The following is a 25,467-nucleotide window of genomic DNA, read 5'->3' as shown; positions in this document are numbered from 1 at the left end:
GCCCCCTAAACCTCTGGGGTGACTTTGATGGCAGCATGGGAGCACTTTGCAGTCTCTGAGCCCCATGATGCTGCCAGGTTCCCCCCATCCCCTGCTGTGACCTTGCGGTGGGCAGCCCATCCTCCCTGCCGCAGGGGCTGCCTGGCCAGCCTGGCAAAGTGCTGCCTCAGCAGCTACCTGATCCTGCTCCCGATGCTGTGCCTGGCTGCCAGCCGGAGGCAGGATGGGGAGGGGATGGTTCCCCCCTGCCTGGGAGCACAAGGGGGATGCTGCTGACTTGTCCCCAACCAGGGGATGCGATACCCAGCAGGGGCACAGCAGAGCATGGCCAAGGTGGCTCCCAAGGGCGGAGGATGCAGGAGGGGGGCGTCCCTTGGAAGTGGTTGCAATCCCTCCACTTCTAAGTTTCCCATTGTAAGGGGACAGTGGCAAGTACCTGCGTTAGGCTTGGTGCAGCCTCGTGGCTTCTCCGTCCTCCTGCCGGTCCCCCCATCCCTTGCCAGCACTCCCTGGCGTGTCCTTTAGGGAAGGAGGGCTGCGCTGGCAGCTGGTGCTCCCCATCCCAGGAGCCCTGTGACGGATGCTGCTCTGCTGCGGGGGCTCCCATCTCTCACCATCTGGGCTGGGGTGAGGTCAGGCCAGAGTCACTGCCGCGTCTGGATTTTCCTTGGATGGCAGCTCCCATGCCCAGCATTTGTCCAGGCTGTTGTGTGCAGACAGAGCCTCCCTTTGTGTCCCCTTCCCAAAAACAAGCCACGCGAGCCTCTGGCTGCCCTGCAGCCTCTCCCCGGTGCTGCCGCCAACAGTTGCTGCCACGAGGCCATGGTGATGGGCAGCGCCTGCTGCCGCAGCTGCAGGAACACCCCGATTCCGCAGGGCTGGAAGGATATTGCAGGCAAACCCATGGCAGGGGGTTGGAACTGGATGATCTTTAAGGTCTCTTCCAACCCAGACGGTTCTGTGATTCTGTGATTTGCAAACCTGGGATGGGGATACAGGACCCCGGGATGCTGCCTGGGTCACAGCAGTGAATCCCACGGTAGCCCGCTCCAGCTTGTCCCCATGTGGTCACCAGGCAGGCGTTATCTTTGGCTGGCCGCAAGTTGTATGGAAGCAAGTTCAGGCTTGGAAAGCCGTTGGCCCCACGTGCTCGCTGCGGTCCGTGCCAGCAGTCATGGGATTGGGGCGCACGGGGAATTCCTGGTGCAGCCCAGGTGAGCAATGCGGGGATGACTTCTCACACTGCTCATGTCCCCTGTGCTCCTGCTGTGTCACGGACCTGGCCTTGAACCCTGTGGGTGCTGTGGATGGGGAAGTGACGTGGGGACGCTGCGGTGGGGAAGTCCAGGGTGTATTTGTGCAAGGGAAGTGAGGTTTGCTTCCTAATGCCTGGGGTTTTCCTGGAAACCGCCTGTCCTCCATGGGGCTTGGAGCAAGCTGCTCTAGTGGAAGGTGTCCCTGCCCGTGGCAGCGGGTTGGAACTGGGTGAGCCTTAAGGTCCCTTCCAACACAAACCATTCCATGGTTATCTGGCTGCCCAGTTGCCACCATAATTCCTGCAGCTCCCTGCCCTGTCCTGAAGCCAGCTGGCTTCGGGCGTGAATGCATCAGGAGTGTCTCCGTTGGGAATCTGCTCCCCCCCAGGGCTCACACTTGCTGCAGCTTGTTTATTCTCTCCCACAGAAAGCACAGCTGAGCTGGCCCCATGTCTGCCTGCTTTGGCTTCTCCACTGTAATAATAACAATAAATAAACTCTTCACACTAAGTGGGTCATCCCCATCCCTACACAACGGGATGTGGTGCTCTGCTTCTCTCCTTGGGAGGGTCCCCTCTGTCCTGCTGAGGGCAGGGAGATGGGATGCTTTGGGGGACCAGATTTGGCATCCCATGTAGGCGCCTCCTTTGAGTGGGGCTCTCTTAAAGCTTTGGATTTTTTGGTGTGTTCACAGCTCTTGGTGTCTCTGGGCAGCATGACCTGAGATTAGGTGCTGTGGGGCAGGGAAGCTGGGGGCATTTGGGGAATTTCCCTGTTTCCTGCTGGCTCTCTTCCCATCACAAAAGCCTCCCTGTGTCAGCCTCTTGTGTATGGAGCATGACCTGACGGTGATCCACGTGAGCTGGCAGGACAAGCCCTCAGGCTCCCTGCCCGCTCTGCCCGTCCCCATCCCTGTGGGTCCTTTCACGTCGCGCTGTGCTTAGTGCTCGGGGTAAGCGGCTCTGGATGCAAAGGGCTCCTTTGTGTTGTGTGTGAAATCCGCTCCCCTCGTGACCCTGCTGCTGCTTACCCTGCTTACTGCCCTACCCTCGGATGGCTTTTTGGGGGGTGATGGGGGCAGATTCGGGGCATGAAGCCTGTGGTGTCATTGGTGACCCTTGAGGAGCATCGCCCCCAGCGCAGCCCCTGCGGATCCTCTCCTGCCCGTGTCGCTGCCTCTCCCCAGCTGGCCGCCGGCACAAGGGCCTTTTGTTCCTCCTGCCTCTTCCTTCTCCCATTCCATCCCCATCCCACCCCCTGGGGACCCCTCACCCCCTCCCCACATGCACACAGCCCACTGGGTGCCTGCGCCCGGCCCCTCGGAGCACGCGGCTGCGCCTCTCCCCAATCAATGGCAATAATTTTATTGGCATGACAAGGTAGGCGACGGTTGCCAAAGTGAATCCATCAAATACCTCTCGGCGGCTCCCGCCCCCTTGAGAGCTCTCGCTGGAGTCGTTAAGCTGTTTTAATCAAGGTGGAGGCTTGAGCTGGCGCGTTAAGTGGATGGGGTGGTGGAGAGGCGGCGGTGGAGGCTCTGGGTACCCTCTGCTCATGGTGGGGACCGCTCAGCATCGCGCCGCTCCTGCTCAGCAGGAAGGGGCCCCACTCGGCGGTGTCGGGCTTTGTTGAGCCGCCCGGCTCCGAACAGGATGTCTCATTGTTGGAGGAAACAATCAGAAATTCATCGTGAACCGCTGGCCTCTGGGACCGGCCGGGGCTGCTGCCAGCGCCGTCCTCGGGTGACTCCTGCAGGGGGATGCGGCCGGGTCTGTGCTCCTGCCTCCTGCGGGATGGAGGGGATGGGTGACGAGGAAAAGAACACTTCCCTGTGAGGGTGCTGAGGCGCTGGCACAGGGTGCCCAGAGAAGCTGTGGCTGCCCCATCCCTGGCAGTGTTCAAGGCCAGGTTGGACACAGGGGCTTGGAGCAACCTGCTCTAGTGGAAGGTGTCCCTGCCCATGGCAGGGGGTTGGGACTGGAGGAGCTTTAAGGCGCCTTCCAACACAAACCAGTCTGTGGCTTTATGAACATTTCCACGCTCCTGGCTCTCCGAGGATGCTCCAGTGTGCTCACACAGCCCTGGGGAAGGCGAGGCGGTGTCCGTGGGCTGCCTCCCCACAAACCCCGCTGCTTTCCCCCCATGTCCCCAGGCTTTTTGTCTCACAAGCCGTATCCCTCTGTTCCCCCCATCTGCTGTGGTTGGTGCGCAGAGCCGCAGGTGAGCAGCTGGGAGCCTGGCTCCGGGCCAGCGGGGCCGCAGCCGCAGCCAGCCCCGCTCCAGCCTCCTGCGGAAGCGCTGACGGTGCAGGTCTCGCCTCTCCCCCGCGCTGGCTCCGGCGCCCGCAGGCAGCACGTGGCCTCACCCCATCCATCACCCTGCTCCCGCGGGCACGGCACCGATGCTGCCGGGCATCGCCGGTGTCGGGCAAGGTGACTTCTGGGGAGCAGAGCGTTGGAGAAGCAGGGATGGAGCTGGATCCTGAAGACCCTGTGTCCTCCATAGGGCTGCTGGGTGCAACCTGGCTTCTGTGATTGCCCCTGAAAAGGGGTTGAAGGCAAAACGCCTCTTGGTGCTGCTCAGTGCAGTGTGCTCAGGAGCTGGTGTGTCCATACCAGCCACACACAGCAGCATCACCCCTGCAGGACCATCCTGTGGGGATGCCACTTTGGGAATAGAGTGGGAATAGGGCTGGGAAAGGAAAAGGTAAGAGCTGCAGGTTTGTGTCTGTGTGCTCTCCTGCCCCTGTTGTTGCGGGGCTGTGTAAGGCAGTGATGGCTGTGGCTCGACAGAACAAGGCAGAAGGGTGATGCTTTGGGGTCACTGAGCCCCTATAAAGAGCAAGAGTCACTGGGGGCCTGTGTTGGGAAAAGGAGCTGGACTTGCCCATCACTGGGGTGCGCGATGCCGGCAGCGAGTGCTGGGTTTTCTGTCCCAGCCGGTGGGGCTGGTTTGGTTTGGTTGGTGAAGCATGAAGCTGCTGAAGCATTTTCTTTCCCATCTCTGCTGCTGAATGCAGGGCTGTGCCCCAGCCTGTGACCCCTATTCTGCTGGGAAGAGCAGGAGCATGACTCGCTTTGGATCTTTCCTCTTTCTGGGGACCTCTGCGGTGGCCCCATGAGACAGGGCAGGGTGAACAGCCCCCATTGAGATGGAAATGAGCTGGGAGGTCCCAGCTCTGTTGGGTCCCTCCTGTTGGAGTCATTGGGCCTATTCAGTGGCACAAACACTGACTAATTTTGGCTTTTCAGGTGGGAGAATAGCCCCGGCCTCCCAGCAGAGGCAGGGGAGAAGGAGGAGGATGCTCATCAGGAAGGCAGTAGTTTGGGAAGCAGGGGCTGTGGATATGCTTGCATGGGAAGGGACAGTGCAGGTGTCCTGCATCGCCTTTGTGCAGCCCCATTAACCCGGATTTAATGGTGCCTGAGGAATTTGGCTTGAGCCTGTGGCCGGATGGAGGAGGGAGCGAAGATGCTGGAGGAGGGAAGATGTGTGCTCAGCTGCTTTCAGTGTTGACTCGGTCTGCGTGTCCCAGCACTGCCTCCTGTTGAGATGTGACAGCGGGGAAGGTCAGCCGTCCCCATGGGCTGACCTCGCGCTTCTCCCCTCTGGAATGGGAAGCAAATCCATCATAAATCAAGAGCGAGGTGGAGGTGCCACATGGCACTTAGGGATGGATACAGGATGCCGACTCAGCTGCCCCTTGATGGCTGCTGGAGCCCATCATCCGTCTCTGAGGCTTTGATACACGTGGGGATCATTCATCAGCACTGCAGGTCCAGACAGGGACAGCACTCAGCCCCAGGATGGTGGCAAGAGCCACTGTTTGGTCTCCGTTATCCCCTGCCCTTGTTAATTATGGGCTTTTCAGAAATGGAGCTGGAGATGGGATGCTAATGCAGGCTGGTACTGACGGGAAAGGCAGCAGGAAGGTGCATTGTGGGGTGAAATATGGGTGTGGAGTAATGGGGCGGGTGGTGGTGATGGTGCAGACCCCTGGGTCATACTTAGCCTGTGTGATGCAGGGCAAAGAGCCCTGGGGATCAGGGCTGTGTGGGTAATCCCTCTGCTCATCAAAGGACAGCAGAGCTGGAGCCGCGGCACCAGGGTTTAGACATGCTGCACTTCATGAAGTGCCATCATGTAAGATGAAATGAGTTTGATGGGTTCTTGCTTTAATCCCTCAACTGGACTCAGTTACAGGGCTGAGGGTGAATTGGAGAAGGCTGGTGGGCAGAGCTGGGGTGGTGTGACAGGGCAGAGCATCCCAGGAGGAGGAGGAGCATCAGAGCCCCGAGTCCATGGGATGGATTACAGGTTCTGCCTCCACTTTCCCTTCGTTTTCTACCCAGAACAGAAACATTTCCCATTCTTTTTCCCTTTACTTTGCCTTTCTCTTTTATCTCTCCTCTCCCCACCAGTGCTCACAATAGCTCCGGGTGCTCCACACTAGCCCCACGTTCTTCCTGTCCTGCCCTTTGGTGGGTCCTTGAGGTTCCTGTGTCTCACCTCAGTGATGGGCAAGAGCGATGCTGAAGGGCTTTGCACTGAATAAACCTTCCCAAACTGTCCCAAGCTGGGGATTTTCCCCATAACTCCCCCCTCTCCCTTCCCTTAGCCATTGCAGTTGGGTTGAGACTGGAGGGGGAGAGCAAGGGACGTGATGGACAGGGCTGTTGCCATTGTTTGGGGTTTGGCGCTGGATTTCAGGGCCCCGGGTGCTTTCCCTGGGTGGCCAGAGCTGATCCTGGCATCTCCCTGCTCTTTGTGTGCCCATGGACCAGCCACCGGCACAAAACCTCCCCGTGGCAGCGGGAGCAATTGTCTACATGGGAAGCAATAGTGGGAAAGTTTTATTTAATGGATGCTTAGTTCTTTTAATGCCATTTAGCAGCTGGGGAGAAGGAAGAGAGCCAGCGCTGTGTGACAAGCCAGCTCTAAGCAAACCGAGGAATGGCTGAGGAGGTGGGGAGCATCCCTACGGTCTGGCAGAGAAAGGTGGGATAATGGGCTAGTGTTTTAATCCCACCATGCTTTGTGCTCTGGAGGGCAGCATTGGTTGGTCACTCGGTGTGGGGATGCAGGGATGCAAGGAGGGGTCCTGCTGGTGGCGTTGGCACTGGGGAAGCATCTTCCCCGCTCCATAATCCCTGTATGGGTGAAGGAAATGACACTGGGCTGAAAAAGCCCTGCGTGGTTTTTATTAGCTACAACCCTAATGATGTATTTTGGATTGCTCTCCTGCGTGGATAAAAACTACCAGACCTTGAACAAAGGGGAAAGAAACCAAGTCTCTCTGACCTTGAAGCTGTTGGTTCACTCGTCTTCATTTCATTCCCCTCGCTGGGGATGCAGGTCAGTTTTGGGTGCTATTTATAGTCCACTCCGCTTGACGGTTTTCTTTACAAAGCGAAAGGTTGTCACCTTTGTTTCTGATATTGCAGAGAGGAGCTGCTCAAGGGAAAAGGAAGAATAGATGAGAATGTTTTCAGAGGGTTCCTGTATGCGGCAAAGCTTTGTAATCTGGAAAGATCAAAAAGCCCTGGATTGCCGTGCTGAGCTCGCGTGGATGTAGCCCGGGCCCGTGCTGTGGGATGATGCTCTGCTGGGACCGTTTGGAGCCTTTATCTGCTCCAAAACAGTGATGCCTTCCCTTCCTGGGCAGCTTAGCTCACTTCTCCACATGTGGCATGGCTGGTTTTGGTCGAGACAGCACATTAGCTTCATTCTCTCCTTCTCCCTTTGTGGCTGCGCCTCCCACCTTCACTGCCTGCGGGAGCCCTGCTGCTGAAGTAGCATCACCCGCCTGTGCCTGCATCCCCTGCTCCAGCCCCGTCCCTCCCTGACAGACTCGTTGAAACAACAAATGTTGCTGTAATTTAATTTTCAGGCAAACAATAGTCGGGGGACAATGTTAAATTCATGAAACTGGCTTAATGCAATGACATTTAATGAAGCAATTTGTGCGCTAGCGTGGCTGTGCGTGGCACCGGGGTAGCGGGGATGCCGCTCCATCCCGCCGGGCGGTCCCTCTTTAGGGATGAGCTGGGGAAAGGTTGATGCTCCAGGGAAAGGGAGGTTGTGCTGCTCCCACGGCTGTGTGTGCTCTCGGGGTGCAGATTTCTCATCCTGCTCCCTGATGCTGCTGCAGTGCAGACTGAGAGCCGGTGGGTCTGAGCTCTGTGATTTGGCCATGGTTAATGAGAGTGTTTTGGGGCTCTCTGCAGGCTCTGTGTTCTCTGGTCCTTTCCTCCTTTTCCTTGGAGTCTTGGGACTGTCCTTTTACCCTCTCAGCCCCCTTAGTGGGGGGTTCCTACTTGGGGGGACCTTTTGCTGAGGGCAGGGCCAAGGAATTGCCCCCAGGTCTGGGCACTAGAGGAAGGTTTGGCAATGATGGGTCGAGGCAAAGGGCTCCTGGCCATCCTATTGCTCATCTCCAACTGCTTCTGGAGACCTCTTGTGCTGAGGATGCTGCTTGGCAGAAGCAGAGTATAGAGGGGTGGGAGAGCAGCTATTTCCTTGTGCTGGATCTGCATCCTGGAGGGCTTCTCCTTGGGGGTGAGGAGATCCCAGCCCTGCTTTGGGGTACTAGATTGAAGCCTCTGCTGCTGTAGGCTCTGGTGCTGTAGCATCCCATCTCCCATGGCTTTTCCCAGCCACCCTGTGTTGCAGTATCCACAGGGCTGTTGACTGAGGCTGTTCCCTTTATAGCAAGAGTTAGGAGTGATGCTTCACTGTGGGAGCACAGCCTTGTCTTGGGGGGTTAACGGTTGGCAAAGCAGGTTGAGAGGAGGCAGTTTGGAGGGCGGAGAGCCCAGCTGCTTGCTCCAGGGGTGGATTGGATTTGTGCCACCCCGCCAGCAACCCTCGGGCACCCTGGCACCAGTAACGTGTAGGCTGATGCCTACGTGTCCCAGGAGAGGTTTCCCTGCTGCTTCCCTCCCCTCAGTGACTGACAGAGCCCCGTAGATCTTAATTATTGTGCCGGTATCCGCAGAGCAAATCTGGTGCTGCCGTAGCTGGAGGCTTAGCACTGGCAATGATGCTCGCTGGGGCGGGTGGCTGAGGAAGGAAGAGGCTTTGTGCCTCCTCTTCCTCCTTGCCTCCTCTTCCTTGCCTTTCTGGGGACAACTTGTACTTGCTGGATGTGATGGACCTCTGGAATGTATGGGTGGAAGCTGGGGTGGTTAGTGGTGGGTGAAGGGGTGGTATTAAATGTATGTGCAGGTGATTTCACTGTGGCTGTTCTCTGGTGAAGCTCGAGGAGGAGGGAGCTGGAGATGGATGGATTCTGCCTCCTTCAGGGACCACCAGGCCCCGTTGCCCACCCTGAAGGAGGCAGCATCCATCCATCTCCAGCAGGGCTTTTCTCCCCTCCCAGCAGCAACCCCTACCAAAACCCAGCCTCCACCAAACTCATCTCACTGGTGATGCTCTTCCCAAACAGCTGAAAGATGCAGCAAAATCCATCCGAGGGCGGATTTGGGGGTTCAACAGGGATGCTCATGGGCAAGCTTGAGGTTTGTAGAGCAGTTTGCAGTCCTGGAAGGTGTGAAGGCAGCAAGGGCAGTGCCTGGCTGTTCCCTTGCTTCCCATTGATGGTGCTCAAAGATGAACAGGTACTTGTTGAGCAAAATGCAACTGGAAAAATTCAGAGGGGAAATATGATGCAGTTTTGAGATGTGTGTGTGTGTGTATATATATATATGTATTTATTTTTTCTTTAAAAGCTTCCAAAAATAGGCCTGTGTCTTGGCCAGGGTGACTGTGTCTGTAATTAGCTATGGAAAGCGGGTGTCATAGTGATGCTGGTACATATGGAGCCGCAAAGAAAGGCTCAGCATCCCTGGGAGGGATGCAGGACCTTGGGCTGGGGGTGCAGGCATTGGGGTGCTCGGTACCAGCAGCTTCTGTGGGGCAGAAGAAGGGGAGCATCTCTGGATGGAGATGCTGGATGGGGTTGGCCTCACTTGGTTCTTGGTTTCTTAGTGGGTTGTAAGTGATGCACGGGATGTTCTTTGCGAGGAACGAGCAAAGTCCTTTAAAAGGACCCCAAACCCACACTGTTCCCACCCCGTGTGAGGGATGGGAACTTCCCAAATTGAATTACCCGCTTATTTCCCCAGGGATTCTCCGCGTTACTCTCCCTCTCTTTCTGGTGTGTTTATGAGCCTCGAGGGATCTGTTTTTACACTCAACGTTTAAAATTAAAGATGTGTTTCTTTTCTAGCAGGTGAGATAAATGCTCCCACTCTCCTTCCTGCCTCTCCTTCCCCCACAAATCTGCTGGTGGGAAAGTGCAAGCCAAAGGCTGGCACACATAACCTGGGAATGAGAAGCCTGAGCTCTTCTCCCAGGGGGATGAGTCTGCGTTGATGCGGGATGTGTGGCTTTGGCTGCTTCTGAAGAGAGGGCAGAAACTGCTACTTTCAGCGTTGGGGATGGTGGAGGAGGGAATGGGATGGAAATGTGCTTGCTGGAGCTTCCAAGTATGGCTCGCATCGATGACCTTGGGTGGCACCTCCTGCTCCCGGGTTCCTGTGGGATGCGCTGCTTCAGATGCCTTGAGTCTGTCAAGGGGAAATGGCTTTAACGTGCCAGAGGGGAGATTGAGATGAGCTCTGAGGCAGAAGCTCTTCCCTGTGAGGGTGCTGAGGCGCTGGCACAGGGTGCCCAGAGAAGCTGTGGCTGCCCCATCCCTGGCAGTGTTCAAGGCCAGGTTGGACACAGGGGCTTGGAGCAACCTGCTCTAGTGGAAGGTGTCCCTGCCCGTGGCAGGGGGTTGGAACTGGATGAGCTTTAAGGTCCCTTCCAACACAAACCACTCTGGTTCTATGATTCAGACCCCAGTTTGGGATGCCTTCCTGCCCGATGCTTGTTCTCCAGGACTGCCGAAATGAGACCTGGGCTTCATTTTGGAACTGGGAGCAATTAAGGAGCATGCAAACAGCTCTGTTCCTCTCTAACACCATATATCCGCCCAGGTGGCTGTCACTGCTCCCTCCTGGGATGGAAACCTCTCTGCTCAGCTTCGTTTCCCACCCTCCATGTGCTGCCGCACTCGCGCGAGCATCCTCGCCGCCTTGCTGTGACAGCCTTGGCTCTAACCCCAGCCTAAACCCCTGAGAACATGAGTTTTTCAGCTGAGGCTTGGCCCAACGTGCATTTCAGAGCCAGCGCTGGATGTGGTACCGTGTTCCTGCGGGACCAGGGTGTTTTTGCAGCATCTAGTGAGCTCCAAGCCTTGCCCCTGGTGTCCCTGCTGTGGGTGGCAGCTCTCGCTGGCCAAGGATGTTGAGTCAAAACTGTTGTTTCTGACCCCGCTTCCCAACCTCCCTAATTCTGTTTATGCTCGTGAGCAGGGAGAAACAAAGTGAGTGTTTCTTTTAATGGCTTCTGAGTTGCTGGTGATGTTTTTCATCAAGAAAACGATAGTTGTATAGCAGCAATTAATTGGAGGAAAAGTTTGTAGTAATAAATGTCAAGAATGTTTCAAGGATGGTTTGGATGAAATACATAGGTTTTTTTTTCTTAAAGCCTCCCAGCAAAAACAAAAGCCTTGCCCTGTTTTGAACCTTGCCAAGGAGAAAAGACTTCAAAACTTCAGTTTTCTTCTTGGTGTGTAACGTTGAAATGCCTCTTTCCCCCCCCCCCAGCCTGTGCTCCTTAACCAAAAGCATGTGTTTTCCTGGCGCGGCTCCCCAGAGGCAGGGCAGGGGCTGTGGATGGAGGTGATGGACAGACAAGTCCAGGCAAGTCCTGGGTTTTGGCAGGAGCTGGAGTCCTCCCTTTCTTGGAAGTGGGGAGCAGACTGTGGTCAGTTCTCTTCCCTTGCCTGCGCTGCCTGTTTCTCCTCCTGTCTATGGATGGCGGTGCCTGCAGCCAAAAGGAGGAGCAAGCTGAAGGCATGCGCGGAGAACTTTGATATCCTGGGGCAGAAGGTGATAAAGGAAGGAATTAATGCTTCAGAGTGGTGTTAGAGCCTTGGCTGCCTCTCCCCGTGCAGCCATCATCGGCGCTGTTGGTAACCCTGTTTGCCTCTTGCTCCCTGGAGCGAGGGTGGGTGAGGTTGGTATGAGAAAAATGACGTTTTTATGGGGGAGATGATTTCCTAGGGGGAATGTCTGTCTGTCTGTGCGCATGGTCTGGAACATCCCTGGGATGCTGTGGCTGCGTGAATCCTCATGGGAGCTGGGCTCACCCCAGCATGGCCGAGCCCTGCTGCAGCCCAGCCTTCGGCCCCAGCTGCGGGGCTCGGGGCTGGTGTGTTTTTCATAAAGGCTCTTAATCACATACAGGATGTTTCTGTTTGTTCAAGCAATGAAATCACACAAACAACCCACCCCCAGTTTGGCTTTCGCAGAGCATCAGCTGCTCGACCCAAGTCCTCACAGAGCCGGAGCTCTCCTTCCCCTCTCCTCTTCCTCCTCCTCCTCCGGCGCTCGACCCAGGAGCGCGCCTTTCATGTTGCGGACATGCCCTGGAAAGCCGCCCGGCACCGGGGATGGGATTAGATGAGGGCTGGGAGCTGGGGCTGACTCATTGCTGGGGCTCGTGCTTGGCCGAGGCGGCGGCAGCATCTCATGGGGAGGCTCCAGGACCTTGAGCCAGGACCAGCTCCATGTTCTGGGGGCTGGGTTGTGGTCAGGCTCTGTATGAGCAGCGATGCCAGCTCAGACCCTCTCCTAAGAAGAGTGTGGTTGGCTTTTGGTTGGGTTCTAGGTGGTTTGCAGGCATCACCTCATTCCTGTGCGCTGGGGTTACGTGTTTTTGTGTTACCCCAAGCATCCATCCCTGGATGAGGCTGGCGCAGCCCTCCTGCTGCGTTGTCATCTTTTGCTTTGGGCTTCATCCTTCATGGCATTAAGCAGAAAGAGAGCAGGAATGCATCAGGATGGATCCAAATCTAAAAAACCCAACTGACTTTCTCACCCCTGTTGCGTGCATCGGTCCCGTCGCTGCTGTTTCCATGGCAAAGCAGCGGGTCCGTAACCCAGCCCGCCTCGTGCTCCAGCCATTCGGAGGAGCAAAAAACCCTCGGAGACGACAGGAATGATTGAACAAGCCATTAAGGAGAGCAGGGGAAGATGCGGGAGGAGCGGGGTCGGGGAGGCAGGGCTGGGTTTGGCAGGGAGCGGGTCACGTTGGCAGCCTCCGATGTGTGATGAAGTTTTGGAGGCTGCTTGAGCAGTGCCTGGGGAGCGGTGAGGAGCCAAGCGGGCTGCAGGCCAGCGCAGCCCAATGTGGGGCTCTGTCAGATCGCAGTCAATTAATTTCAGAGCTGCCAATTTCAGCTGCGGAGCGAGAGGAGGTTGCGTCGAGTTTTCAGTGGGATGGAAAGGGGAAAGGGGAGGGTTAGTTCTCAGCACTTGGAAAGGCAAATAGCGATCCTCTGCTTGACCCTGCAGAGCCACCTCCTCGTCTCTCTGCTCCTTTTGGTTGCGGTAAGCTCGCTGCCACTGATGTTAAAAGGCCTTCTGGCATGTGCCGTCGGGACTGAGATGCCTGAAGGATGGCAACTAGTGCCTGGTAAAGTGCTGATGGCATTTTCAGGGCCTGGGGAGGCTGTGGGGGATGACCCAGTCCCCTGTGGCTTTGCAGTATTCCTTCTCCATGGCCCTGTGGGGAACATCCGCTCTTCAACATCCCAGTGTCATTCTCTCCCAACTTACCCAATCCTGCAAGACTGGCGGGATCCTCGGCATGTTGGGCATGGTGCTGTCTGTCTGAAATGGAAGAGGAGCTGGAAAATGCTCCGGGCAAGCCCAAAAGATGCCCCACATCCCCTGTGTGCAGCCCTGGAGGTCAGAGCGATCATTCATGATTTGACACATAGGCTGGTACCCACCATATGAGAAGAAAGCCTGTCCCCAAGAGCTGACAGCTGGGTGGCATGATGCCTGAACCCCAAAACGGCTCATTCCCTCCCATTCTGTGGTAGCAGCATGGTGCTGCTCTGCACAGAGCCCCTCTCTCTGGATGTACCCTCTGCCGGCTACTCCCTGTGTACATCTCGTGATGCAGGAGCGTGGCAGGTTGATGAGGGGACCCTGGCTGGCAGCTCAGCTGTGTTTGTGGTTATCTTCATTAGAAAGGTGTTTCCCGGGTTCTGGAGGATGTGTGTTTGTATGTGCATCTGCGAACGGGCTTTTTCTCTTTTTTTCCGTCTTCTTTTTTCCTGTTTTACAGTTTAATGAGGCTTCTGAGGAAGCGCAGCTCTGCTTGTGAGTAAGAGTCATGAGACTGGCAGGACAAGCCAGCCTCGGCTGTTCCCCTTGGGCCGCTCGCAGGCAGTGGTGGGGCTGAGCTCCTTCTGCTGGGGACTTGTGCCTCAGCTCTCCCCTGTCCTCATCCCAGCTTGCTTTTCCATATCGGAAAGCAGCGTAGCTTAGATTTACACATATGTGTGTGTCTATCCTTTCCGTGGTCTCATCCCTGGGTTTTTCTGTAGCCTCTGCCATGATGGGTGTGTGTTTCTAGGGTACTCTCCAACCTCTCCAAAGCTGTTGTTTTCTAATTTAATAGAATCATGGAATGGTTTGGGTTGAAGGGACCTTCAAGCTCATCCAGCTCCACCCCCCTGCCACGGGCAGGGACACCTTCCACTAGAGCAGGTTGCTCCAAGCCCCTGTGTCCAACCTGGCCTTGAACACTGCCAGGGATGGGGCAGCCACAGCTTCTCTGGGCACCCTGTGCCAGCGCCTCAGCACCCTCACAGGGAAGAGCTTCTGCCTCAGAGCTCATCTCAATCTCCCCTCTGGCAGGTTAAAGCCATTCCCCTTGTCCTGTCCCTACAGGCCCTTGTCCAAAGCCCCTCTCCAGGTTTCTTGTCAACCCCCTTTAGATACTGGAAGAAAACTTGCCAAAATCTGGTGCAAAACCACCTCTCCTATGGCTCTAGGGATGTGAACCGGCTGCCTACCCCACCACATCCCAGTGTTTGAGCTTTTCTGTGCAAGGGCTTTGCTCTGGATTCAGCGCTTGCGTGTTCGATGGAGCTACTGGACATCCCCATGGGGCTGCGGACGCGCTGCTCCTCATGGCTGGGAGGAGCAGGGATTGGGAGGTAGGGCGCTCTCTGCCACGTAGGCGCTGCCATCCCCGGACTTCCCCGGAATACATTAAGTGTAATTTCCTCCTGCTTCGCCGGGAGCCTGTTAATATTTCACTGGGGCACAGGGCAGCCTGCACAGCCCGTGCTGCAGGGGAAGGGCAGCCCCGGCAGTGCTGCGGGAGCTTTTGGTGTCCCCAGCTTTTGGGATAACTCGTTCTGAGGTTTTTAAATAGGTAAAAACCGAATCACTCATCAGAGGATTAACCCTGGGTACAGCACATCAGGTTGGGCATCGCCTGCGCGTCACTGCCTGGCTGAGCCGGGTTGTGGCTCTTGTGTCTGCTCAGCTCCATTCTTCCTGCACTGGCATTTGGGATAAAAGGATATCAGTTCAGTACATTTAATGGAGAAGGACTGTCTGGATGCCTTGTGAGCCCGCTTGGGTTTGAAATGGCTGGAGGGACCCCATGCAGCCGGGCTGTGTCCTCCTGCTGCCAACCAGCGTTCGGGCAGGGCTCGTGGTTGGGCTGAGATGGGTTTTCCCATCCCAGCGAGGAGCATTTTGGGACTGACTTTTGGATGAATTACTTTTGCCTGATCCTGGGCTCCACAAATCGGAGCAGGATTGCCCCTCCAGGAGCAATAACAGAAGAATTACTGCATTGCATGGGCGTCTTTATGTGTTTTTTAAACCGTGCCTCCTAATTATAAATAATGGCTGAGATATGAGATATGATTATGATGAATGGTGATTCTGTATTCCATGTGCATTAGCGGCTTTAACCTTGCTGGGGTAATTATGTCTCATTTCAAATTCTGATACTATTTATTTGAGGTAGGGGACTGGGAATTTAATTTCTACAGCTTTGTCTTTTAGTAGTAGTATTATTTGAAAAGGATACCTTAGCACAATTGTTTTTTAATCATTCCCTCCACCTGCCAGCTCCAGTTCATTAATATTTCCCAGGCCCGTGCGGGGTTGTTTTGGAGATGTTTGTGCAGGTAGATGTTTTGGAGGGATGTGGAGCTCAGGGATGATGGATAAGAGAGGAGCTTGTCCTTTGCCTGTGCGCGTCCCGTTGGCTTCGGTCTTCCCAAAGCAGCTATCTTTGGCCTTTTGCACTGGCTGATGCTGTTGACCCACGTGTCGCTGCCCCCCTCCTCACCAGCAGGTCTCTGAGGGGTGCAGGCAGGGCTGAGCCATCGTCCTGCCCACCCCTCTCACCGTCTTTGATGGCACGCTTAATTAAAACCCGCATCAACCTGACGATTGCGCACGTGGTTCTTAATCAGTTTGAAGTCTCTGTGAGAATAAAGTAATTATAGTACTCATTTGGTTACAGTAATTAAAACTTTAATTAACATCATTTCCCACCCCTTGGCCTCCCTCTACACGTATTCAGGCATGCGATGGGTGCCTGCCAGGGTTGCATCTCAGGATAAAGCTGTTATCTGGGGGTTGTCTGCCCATCTCCATGATCAGGCTGGTGAGGTCCAGCCGTGCTTGGCGCTTGCCCATCTCTAACTGGGTGCCAACCTGTGTCCCTGGCTTGGAGCAGCTTCTTGGCCACGGTGGCAAGTCATGGAGATGGCAGCTCTGCTTGAGGTCCCCTGGCAGTGGTGGGAATGATGGAGAAGGTGGTAGTTGTTCCTCAAAGACCTTCTGAGAACTTGGTTTTGAATGTGGTATGTGCTCTGGTCTTGGCAAGAGCCATGTATTAAGGTAGCTGTGCTCTTTGTTTCCCATTGCATTGGGCTGTAAGAGTCAGGATTGTGGCCAAGTGCTGTCACACTGGGAAAGCTCAGGGTGGGCTCCAGCCCCCTTCATCCCAGTTTACCTCCTGTGGTCACTGATGGGCTCCACATTGGACCCTTCCCAGTAGCCTAAAGCAGGGATTGCAGGCTGGAGAAGCAGGGCAGGGAGTTCTGCATCAGTGCCAAAGGGAATCCAAGCCGTGTAAAACCTGAGCTCTTAAATATCTCAAGCAGCATCCTTAGGGAAAGCAATCTCTTTATTTAAATCTTCTCAATCTCTCTTTCGAAATTGCTCCTATCCGCAGACTGAAGAGCCTAATTTTCATCCTGGTTTTGAGCAGAGAGCCCACTGCAGAGAAGTGGTTTTCATCGCTCCACGTGGTGGGGAGCTGTGGGCCCATAGCTTTCCCGTGGCTTTTCAGAGAAGGGTGTAGCATAGCAGGGATGCGGCTCTTGGGTTGGAGGTGCTGTAGGAGGGCCAGAGTTTAGGGTGTGGGAATGAAGCCTTAGAATGCAAACGAAAGGTGAGAGCGGGGAATTCAGCAAACACGTCAAGAGCTCGAGGTGCAGCGAGCAAGAGGGTCTGGGTGTGTTTGAAGGAAAACACTTGCAGGCACTCTCCACTGTGCTCAGCCCGGAGCCGGGCTTAGCTGGCTGTTATCGCTGGGAACATCGGGCATGGAATGGGGGAAGATTTCTTCTGTAATCTTGGAGGTGCTTGTGTTTGGAGTAGGGACTGTTCTGGGAGGAAAGGCAGAGACTGGAGTTGTGATTGTGGCGTGTTAATAGTGGAGATGTTGATTTAAGAAGAAAAGACAGAAGTGTGGCTGTAACTTTGTGCCTCCTCCTGATGCTGTGGGTTATGTTCCCATGAAGTACATCGTGCTGTGTATGATTTAGTCATTGAGTTTGGCAGTGATTCTGCATGTCCAGGCCTGCTGCCTGTGCTGGGTGTTAATAGTTAATGTTCTCGCTGTGCTCTGTGATATTTAGACCCTGATCATTTATTGCTTATCAGCTTCTGGCCAGTCTGGTGTGATTTGTGCGTGGAGATAAAGCACCAGGACAGCCCCGAGCAAGAGCCCTGGTGGGTAGAAGGGGATCAAAGCAGGTGTTAAATAGGTGAAGCCGAATCCCCTCCGTGAATCAGTGTTGTCCTTCTCCCGGGGTGGAGGGGAACAGGCAGTGGATGTAGTTCCTTGCTGCAGTGTATTGCTGCGCGGCTGGAGCTGCCTGAACAGGGACCTGCTGAGATGGGGTTGCAGAAGGCTTTAGAGCCTGATGGATGGATAAACCCAGACCCAAGCCATGGTGCCCTGCGCAGGCAGCCCTGCCAACATGGGGGCTTGGCTGGTGCTGTATCTGTGCACGGGTGCTGGGTGGGAGGGGACCCTAAAGCAGATCCCTCCCTTGGGAGGCAGGGGGATCCATCCCTCTGCAGCCTCCCCTAAGTGTGCTTTGCCTGCTGCTGGCTCCTCTGTCTGCAGGACTGACGGCCCCTGCATGTCCTCAGGCAGCTCCTGTCTCGCTGCTGTGTTGTCTTTCTTAGGGACCAGGAAGGAAGCAGCTATATTCCTGGAGCTGAGGGGGGAGGATGGATCCAGCTGATCTCCAGCTGTGCAGCAGCCCCGCGAGCTCATCCTGCCTCCCCGCCGTGCTCCTGGTGAATCCTCGCTGCCTCCTCCTGCCTTTGGGCTTCCCTGATGAAGATGTGGAAGGAGGAGCATTCCCATGGCTGCTGGCAGGCAAGCAGGGCTTTGAGCCCCTGTGCCAGGTTATCGCTCCATGCCCCAGTGGCCAGGAGGGCGAAGGTGATGGGACAAGCCCTTGGCATTCACACTGGGGTTATCTTGGTCTGGCCGCATGGGCAGAAGCTCAGCGAGGCTCAGGGAAGAGGGTTTGTGCCTCCCTGTTGAGCTGAGCAGCATCATTAAGAGGAAAATAGGGGCACTTTGGATTTGCGAAAGAAATAGCGACTTGTAAGTGGTGGAGAGACTGGGGATGGAGGCTCTGCTTGGTGGCCAGGGTGATGGGCTGTGTGTTGTGGGGCTGGTAGCCGAGGGGTTGGGCTGATCCCCATGGGGCAGAAAGATGTGATCTGCTTGGAGGAGCTGGTGCCTTGGCAGTGCAGGAGCTGGCTTTTGTCTGGAAGACTCTATATTGAATCCTTCAGGCGAGAGCTTTCTTCCCAGGGCCTTCTCTGGGATGGGTTAGGTATTAACTTGCCCCAGGCTGGTGATGCGTAGCCTGAGTCCCATGGGAGCCGGGAGGGTGACACATTGCCTTGGCTTCAGCGTGCCTGGGGGCCTGCTGGGATGTTTGGGATGCCTGCAGTAATTAATGAACAGGGAAAATAACCCTGTATTTCTGTGTGTGCTCTGCCCTTCCCTGCTGTCACCCACGGCTTTTCCCCGCACGGAGGGCAGCAGTGAGAAGGTCTCCATCCCATTTTGCTGTGTGCTTTTTCTGCCTTTACCTTCCAGTTTTGCAGGGGTAAAATTCCTTCCCATCCATTACCTGGCTCTCCTGCCTCCACAGCTCCTTCCTCTCTTTCCATGGCTTGAGAAGCAATAGGACCTGGTTACCTGCCTGTGTTCCCTTCCTCGAGAGGGACGCGTCTGCAGTGAGGTGCTGGGGTTTCACTGTGCGTTTATGCTGGTGCAGGCACCGTGCTGCTGGAGGGGTGGATTTGGGATGCTCCATTGCTCCCTCCCTGGGGAACTGATGTTCTCGGGGACACCCTGGAGCTTCTGTTGGTTCTTTTTGTCTGAAGTGCTTCACGTATAAACCCCATGATCACATGCAGGGTGTGTGGGGTCGGTGGCTGTGTGAACGCTCCATGCACAGGTTATTTTCCGTCACCGTTGCTTGGCTGAAGGTCAGCAAAGACCAAGGGCTGCCACCCTGCTGAGCCATGGCATCGCATGGAGGGGTCCCTGGGGTCCCCCGTCCTCTGTCTGCCCTTCCCAGTGCTGCTCAGAGCTGCCAACTCTTCCTGCCCTGCCCCTGGCAGCCCCAGAGCAGAGGCTGCCCATTGATTTGCCTGTCAGGGTCCCCTCTGACCACTTCAGCCCTGAGCAACGTGGATTGGGAAATAATTGCAATAATAATAGAGATATTTTGCTTCTGAGTGACTGGATGATGTGAACCGGGTGCTGAGCCAGGAGAGATTTGAAGGGCAAAGCTGGGAAATCAATGGCTTGAGACCGCCGGAGCAGCCGTGGGGCTGGGGGTGATGTGGATGGGACTTGGGGCTTTGCTGGGAGGGAAGCAGGGGAAGTGCCTTCACCATCCCATGCTGTGCAGCTTCCAGCAGTGGGGTGCTTGAAGTTCCTCACCCTGTTCAGTACATTACCCCATTACAAAGGGGAATGGCTTTAACCTGCCAGAGGGGAGATTGGGATGAGCTCTTAAGCAGAAGCTCTTCCCTGTGAGGGTGCTGAGGCGCTGGCACAGACTTTTCCCAGAGAAGCTGTGGCTGCCCCATCCCTGGCAGTGTTCAAGGCCAGGTTGGACACAGGGGCTTGGAGCAACCTGCTCTAGTGGAAGGTGTCCCTGCCCGTGGCAGGGAGTTGGAGCTGGATGAGCTTTAAGCTCCCTTCAACCCAAACCACTCTGTGGTTCTATGATCTTTACAAAGCGAACGGTCTCACTGGCATTGGGCAGCTCACTCGCACCATTCCCCACGTGCCGGGTTGCAGCAGCCGGCAGCTGCCCATTCCAGGGGGAGCCTGTGCCTGCTCCTGGCCTGGCCAGTGCATTCCAGCGCAGGCAGCTGGCGGGATGCAGGGAAGGCAGCCGGGTGCCGGCTGCTGCCCGTCCCGCATAGCTGGGATGTTTCTGTGGGGCCGTCTGTCCCCAGCACCGGGTGCGAGGCCTTGGAGATACATCCCCAAGCACCTGTGCCCTGCCACTGGTGCCCGTATCCCTGCGGATGGGTGCGTGGCTCCTGCCCCATGGCACAGAGCACCCAGTGGTGAGCCCGGGTAAATCATGGTGAGGGTTCTACTGGTGGTGATCTAATTGATGTCTGAGCAAAACAGGTTGCCCAGAGAAGCTGTGGCTGCCCCATCCCTGGCAGTGTTCAAGGCCAGGTTGGACACAGGGGCTTGGAGCAACCTGCTCTAGTGGAAGGTGTCCCTGCCTGTGGCAGGGGTTGGAACTGGGTGAGCTTTAAGGTCTCTTCAACCCAAACCAGACTGGGATTCTATGGAAACCCTCATCACCCTGTGCCCCTGTGTCAGATGGTGCTGTGGCCCCACATTTCACTGGCAGCCCCTGCACCTCCCTGGGGTGGGGGGAAGCACAGCCTGTGTCCCCCCCCCCGAGCAGCTGATCCAGGAACCTCATTTAAACCCCTCGTCCTCCTTTGGAAACCAGAGAGGGGCTGCGGCAGCTGCGGTGACATGTGGAGGGGCAGCTGATGTCCCCATCCCCATTGCGCCTGCTGCCTCGGGGTTGAACCCAGGTCATGGCTGGCATCCCAAGGGGGTCCCTATCCCTGGCCAGACCCCTGGCTGGACACGGGATACTCCCTTTCTGGCTGTGGGCTTGTTGGTGGCGTGTTGTGTGACACTAACCAGCGGCTGTCACCTCCAGTGGGCTATATGGATCTTCTATTGCCTGCAGGAGGTGGCCCCATGGTTTTGGGGGTCAGCTCCGCTGGGATCTGCTCCTCTCCTGGTTTTTATTTGCTCTGTCTTGTGCCCTTTGGGTGGACGGTGCCAAAATCCAAGCAGAACGCTGGTATTAGCATGGCCCCGCTCCCATGGATGAGGGATGCTCACACACTGGTTTGGGTGCAGTGGTCCTGAGCTGTGAGCACCAGCATGGGGAGGGGAAGGTTTTGGTTATTGAGCTGAGCTCTGCCCATGTCAAAGCCATTTCCTCCTCACAACTCAGGGACGTGCTGCAGAGCTGCTCACCAGCAAGAGGATGGGGCAGGAGGGGACCGGGACATGGGCGAAGATGGGACAGGGACCTCAATCCAGCATCCTCTCCTCTTGTCCCCGTCTGCTCAGTCTGTCCCTGAAGGACATCCCCGGAGCATGGTGGACTCTCCGCTTTCCCCACTGAGCATTGAGAGGGAAAGGGGGAGGTTTTGAAATGCACTCCCATAAATAAGCCTTTCTTTTGCCTTGCCCGTGGAGCTGGAAAGGGTCCCCGTGAAAAGGCTGCGAGTGTGTTCCAGGCAGATAAGTCCCTGCCTTTGAAGTGTGGCAGGCGGGCAGAAGCGCCCTCCTCTTGTAGCTGCTGCCAGCCGCTGCGAATTAATCACAGCCTGTAGAGATAAGAGTACAAAGCCTGGCTGAGCACTTCTCCTGCCCGGGGACCTTGGGACCCGGGATGGGGTTTGAGAGCCTGGAGGTGTGGAGATGGAGGGCTGCGGTGGGAGAGCCCCCTCTTGCTGGTGGTGGGCTTGAGGGGTGTCCCCTGTGGTGAGATGGGGGATCCTGGGGACTCTGTGCACATGTTGTGGGTCCTGCAGGGACTCTGTGCCCCCCCCCAGCACCCCTGGACCATGCCAGAGCCCAGCATATGTGTTAAATCCAGGCACAGCCATGGTATGTCTGCAGCTGCCTTCCCGCTCCGGCTGCGCTTCCTCCCTCTCCCCTTGGCATCCCTGGACCGTGCTGAGCTGTAAAGCCCCATCCTTGGCTGCCGTCCTCCTCCGCTGCCAGCGCTGGGTCACGGCTGCTGCCCTTTGCTCCTCTCGTTGCCTGTTTTTCCAAATGGAGGGTGTTCCTTTCTGCCGTGTGCCTGTTGCTGGTGGCCACGGGACATGGAGAGGTTTCCCCTTGGTGGTTTGGTGAGCGGTGGTTATGGCGGTGGGGAGATGACTCCTTGCCTGGACAAGCCTGGAGGGCATCTTGCCATTAGGAACAAGTGTTCTGCAATGGAAGGAGCCATCTCTCTGATGTGTTGTCTCTGCCCTCCCAGTGTTTTCCCTTCTCCTTGCCTTTCACATGGGCTTCAGATCCCAGCCTTGTCTTGTATAGCACTGGCTGTGGTGGCATCTGGGTCCTGCAGAAGCTTCTGGATGCTCCAGCATTAAGAAGAGCTGAGGTTTCGAGGGAGCATCGGACTTGAGACGGCAGCAGGGCTGGCCAGTGCTGTTGTCTGGCCATGACCCTGCACCACTGCATGCTCTAAGCAAGGTGATGTGCTTCTCTCCTCCAAAACCCATATGGGGTGGCAGCTCCCTTCTCCAGCCAAGACCATGCCATCCCCATGAACCCTGTCTGAGCCTCCTGGTGGAGGACTTGCTTCTACCCAGCCTGGGTGTGCTGTGCACAGTTGCTCATTACACCAGGTGCCCCTGGTTGAAGCATTGCATGATGTCCTTTCCTTCACTGTTCCTTTGCTGGTGCTCTCCATGGTGAGGAGCATCTCTTGGCCTTGCTCTGTCACCGCCATCCCGTTCAGCTTCTGGGGACCATGACTTAAACTCTTCCCTTTTCAGAGTGAAGCTGTGCTGGATGCTCACCCTATAGGGTGAGCTCCTCACTTGGGTGCGGAGGATGAGCACATGTCTATCTGGTAGAGCAGTCTTTGGGGTGCTGCACCCTGCAGGGAGCTTATCTTCTTGCCTCTGGTCTCCTCCATTGGGATCCAGCCTCCCCTTGGGGCTCCTGCCAGCCCTTTACCACCACTGAGCCGCTGCCTGAAGCCAGCCTGAGGCAGCACAAGCGAGGGCAGGAATCCTGAGCGAGAAATTAGTGTGAGTAATTATTAGTATTGGGTAATTATATCAGCATCAGGATGAGGAGAAAGGTTAATAGGTCTATTTATTTATTTATTTCTGGTAAATGTCTTCTCCCCCGGGTGGGAAGGCGGGCGGAGGGTGGGCAGGAAGGAGCGTGATTCCGAGGGGGGCTGCTGTGATTAAAACACATCCTCTCCCACTTCCCCTGCCCCAGCTACCCCACGGATGCAGGGAGAGGGGGGGAAGTGGTTCCCTCAGTGTCTGTGAGGGATGGGAGGCACATTGTGTATCCCATGCACTGCTTTGCTGTGTTACGGTCCAAACAGCCCATCCCAGCTGGGATGGGTGGGTTCCCATTGGGCTAATCCCACTGGAAAGGCCTGGTGCTGGGTTCCCATCTCTGCCTGCATGGTGCAGTGGTGTGGGGTGATGTTGGCTCTATCTGCTGGTGGTCTTCTCATGCTGAGGAGGAGCAGCAGGACGGGTTTGCCTACCACGAGCTAACCTTTTGGCCAACCAGAGAACAACTCGGTTGCCAGGGCTTCCAAATGTCACTTCCCGAATCCCAAACCCACCCACAGAGCATCCTTAGTGGGAGGAGAGGTGCTAAAGAGATGGATTTCCACGTTGGCACGCCTGGGGTGGCCCCGTGCCCCCCACCAGCGCACCCAGCGTGTGCCAGCCTGGGCTCCAGCCCTGTTTGCTTACCCGAGAATATTTTTAGGTTCTTCCTGAAGCCTCAAATTAACTGGAAGCACTTCACGTCTGTTGGGTTTTTTTAATGTCTCTTTCTCTTTCCCAGCACTGCGCAGTGCAATAATGTAATGGGGAAATTACCCCGCTAGTTAAAAATGACTGCCAGCGCCACAGCCAGCTATAGATCTATTTTAGAACCAGGGGAAAGCAGTATCGATTCTGCTGCGCCGCCACTGCGGCCCGTGAAAGGATTGGAAAGGTGCGTTTGTCACGGTGAATAGTGGGGGGGATGTTCCTGATACCCTGCTCTGGCTTGGAAGGGACTTCATAAGGGAGATGCTGAGAGGCAGGAGGGGAGCGACCTATGGGGAAGGGAGGGTTCTGGGGTGATGCTGGGTACCACTGAGCGAGCGGTACTGCAGAGCAGGGGGGGTGCCACGTGGTTCTGTACCAGAGGTGTCCAGGACCTGGCATCCTCTGGTGCAGGGAGTAGGAGCAAATGTGGTCCTGGACCTGCGTGGAAAGATACCCCCAAATAAAAGGGCAGGCTGAGCCCAAAGGAGGCCCCGGAGCTGCTGCGAGGGCTGGAGCAGCTCTGCTCTGGAGCCAGGCTGAGAGAGCTGGGCTGGGGCAGCCTGGAGAAGAGAAGGCTCCTGAAGGGGAGACCTTAGAGCAGCTCCAGTGCCTAAAGGGGCTACAGGAAACCTGGAGAGGGGCTTTGGACAAGGGATGCAGGGACAGGACGAGGGGAATGGCTTTAACCTGCCAGAGGGGAGATTGAGATGAGCTCTGAGGCAGAAGCTCTTCCCTGTGAGGGTGCTGAGGCGCTGGCACAGGGTGCCCAGAGAAGCTGTGGCTGCCCCATCCCTGGCAGTGTTCAAGGCCAGGTTGGACACAGGGGCTTGGAGCAACCTGCTCTAGTGGAAGGTGTCCCTGCCCATGGCAGGGGGTTGGAACTGGATGAGCTTTAAGGTCCCTTCAACACAAACCAGTCTGTGATGCGATAGGCTTTCGGCGTCTCTGGGTTCCCCAACACACAGTGGTACCCAGTGTGAAGGTGATGGGGAGCAGAATCTGTGTAGGGGTCTGGCAAAGGATGCTGAGAAGGCAGGCAGGTACCAGGACCAGTTTGGGTCATGGCAATGACTCTTCAGTCCTGGATATGCAGGGGGTTTTGGCTCTGCCATGGGCTCTGAGGAGTGATCCTGTCCCTGCAAGGCTGGTCAGAGGGAGCAGAGCAGCCCCTTGGCTCGCTGCTGTGCAGGACACGTCGAGCTGTGCTAGCTCAGGGGTCTTTTTCTTAATTAAATACATTTGTTTTGTAAAACTGCCTAAAAATAATCCGGGGCTGGTGCACGGTGGAGGCTGGCGGTGAATCAAAGGCGCCGCTCTAATTAAACCGGCCCCGGTTTGTTTGTGAGCCGCATACATTTCCATGCTAATCAGCTGCACACCGGGATCCTGCTTTCCCAGCCCCATTCCTCCTGATTGGGAGCTATGTAAATGCCAGCAGAGATTTATTGCAGGAGGGGGACAAGGAGGCCAGATGCCGTGGCAGGGACACAGGGGCTTGGGGGTGGCCGTGGGAGCGGGTGCAATGGTCAGGGCAGGGCTGTGGGATGCATTTGGGGGTGCTTGGCATCCCATGGGAGCAGATGAGACCCACTGAGCCATTTCTTGGCACTGTCTCCCTTGAGGCTGCCCCGTGTTAGAGACAGCCCGAATTGGGGGGTATCACAAGTGATGGCATTAGCAGGTTTGGGGAGGTGGCCATCAGGTTATATGGCACAGCTGAGTTTATTCCCTGCTTGGTGGGGGTCCCCGTGGTGCCTCCTGATGTTGTTATCGCCGGTACAGCCAGAAACTGGTGCACTTAGGAAGAGCTTTAACGTAATTGTGAGCTGTAAGGGGATTAAAGCCTTCCCCACGTTCCTGCTCAGGGAACAAAGGCACTTTCTGAACCTCTGTTGACCCCCAGCTTCCTTAAGACCCTCTTGACT

At 56.1% G+C, this 25,467-nt stretch overlaps 1 protein-coding gene across 1 annotated transcript in view; it reads left to right on the top strand.

Moving 5' to 3' along the window:
• The window catches only part of PLXNA1 (plexin A1), a 98,126-nt gene that overhangs the window by 9,426 nt on the left and 63,233 nt on the right, over window positions 1-25,467 (top strand). The gene's annotated exons all lie outside the window — the stretch shown is intronic.

The sequence above is a fragment of the Strigops habroptila genome, chromosome 11 (assembly GCF_004027225.2).
Source record: "Strigops habroptila isolate Jane chromosome 11, bStrHab1.2.pri, whole genome shotgun sequence".
Taxonomy (NCBI): Eukaryota; Metazoa; Chordata; class Aves; order Psittaciformes; family Psittacidae; genus Strigops; species Strigops habroptila.
This window is presented reverse-complemented; position numbering and strand designations above follow the sequence as displayed.